General features: G+C 45.7%; 1 protein-coding gene across 5 annotated transcripts in view; it reads left to right on the top strand.

The window, feature by feature from the left end:
• Positions 1–662: 662 nt before the first annotated feature.
• The window catches only part of LOC127069644 (guanine nucleotide-binding protein G(o) subunit alpha), a 44,386-nt gene continuing 43,430 nt past the window's right edge, over positions 663–1,618 (top strand). For 2 of the 5 annotated variants that reach the window (XM_051006859.1, XM_051006858.1), the window contains exon 1: positions 801–1,618. This exon is cut by the window's right edge. The gene's annotated coding sequence lies outside the window, so the exon portion shown is untranslated. Of the gene's footprint in view, positions 778–800 lie in introns of those variants that run through there. The other 3 variants (XM_051006856.1, XM_051006857.1, XM_051006862.1) reach the window with 3 other exon arrangements.

The following is a 1,618-nucleotide window of genomic DNA, read 5'->3' as shown; positions in this document are numbered from 1 at the left end:
TAGCGGAGAAGGTTCGATATACCGAGTGGTAGCCTTCCAGGTCTCATTCTGGTCCTGGGTAGGGTACAATCGATCGATATATCCCTGCCCAACGTCATCTACCCGTAACGTCGAATATACCCGAGAAAATCCGAAGGGGCCGCGGCGCTTTTGGTTAAAACCAACGATTGGGCGGGGCTTGAGGGCGCTGCGATCGCATCCATGAGTCCCGACAGTGTTAGGAGAGTACGGCTCGCCTCTGTCATAAGTGTTCTTTACGTGGGCTCATTCACCCTTTCTCTCTCTCTCTATGTATCTATCTATCTTTCTCTCTCTCTCTCTCTCTCTCTTTCTGTTTCTCTGTCTCACTCTCTCTACACCTATGCACACATACATATTAGACTCGATGCTCGTGTTAAACACCGATAAACTAGCAAGGGCCTTCCTATATATATATATATAATATTTTATTATATACATATATATGTATGTATGTATTTATATATATATATGTATGTACGTATGTATTTATATATATATGTATGTATGTATAAATATACGTAGAGGTATAATCTTGTCTCTCTCTCTCTCTTTCTCTCTTTCTCTGTCGTACTTGTTTGGTTGGTCGCGCGCACGACCCCTCCCCCACTACCACCCCACCATTACTGCCACCACCACCATCACCAGCACCACCACCACCACCACCACCAACGGAGAACCACCAGCGCGTTACTGGCAGGAACGGCAGTCGCTCTCGTTCGTCCCGTGAAATCGCTCGTTGTGAGACTCGTATCTCGCGTAAGTTGTTCGGAAACAAGAGAGAGAGAGAGAGAGAGAGAGAGACACACACACATAAAGAGAGCGAGAGAGAAAGAAACAGAGAGAGAGAGAGAGAGAGAGTGAGAGAGAAACAGAGAGAGACAGAGAGACAGAAAGAAAAAAAGGATAGAAGAAGAATCGGCGGGAGTGTGTGCTATATATCTCATTCTATATCGTAATCATATCCCGTTATCATAATCATAATCATCAACACCATTTTCCTCGTCCTCTTTTGGTCGAAGGAAGGGGGTGCCGCGGCGGTTTAATAAAGTCGCGCACGCCCGCGCGCGCGCGCTCTCTCGAAAAGGAAAGAAAGAAAGCTAGAAAGAGAGAAAAAAGAAAAAAAAAAGAAAAAAAGATAGAAGGGCAGTCTCCTGAAAGCAATCTCGTATAGAACGACGATAACGACGATAACGACGAGGACGACGAGGACGGCGATTGTGGTGGCGCCGGGCATCCTCGGCCACCCTCGAGCATCGTTCGTTTCTCTTATTCTCTGTCTCTTTTTCACTCTTTCTATTTCTTCTTCTATTCTTCTTTCTATATATCTGTCTCTGTCTCTCTCTTTCTCTCTCGCTCTCTCTCTCTTTCTCTCGGTGTTTCTCTCTCTCTCTTTCTCTCTTTCTCTCTCTCTCTTTCGCACTTGTTCGTTCGTTCGTTCTTTCTCCTTTCGGAATATATCGATCAAATAAGCTTGGCCCATACAGAGAAAGAGAGAGAGAGAAAGAGAAAAAGAGAGAGAGAGAGAGAGAGAGAGAGACAGAGAGGTGTAAAACTACGTCAGCGGGGGGGGCCAGCAAGGGAGACAGAGGATAAGGGA

This window comes from Vespula vulgaris, chromosome 16 (assembly GCF_905475345.1).
Source record: "Vespula vulgaris chromosome 16, iyVesVulg1.1, whole genome shotgun sequence".
NCBI classification, from domain to species: Eukaryota; Metazoa; Arthropoda; class Insecta; order Hymenoptera; family Vespidae; genus Vespula; species Vespula vulgaris.
This window is presented reverse-complemented; position numbering and strand designations above follow the sequence as displayed.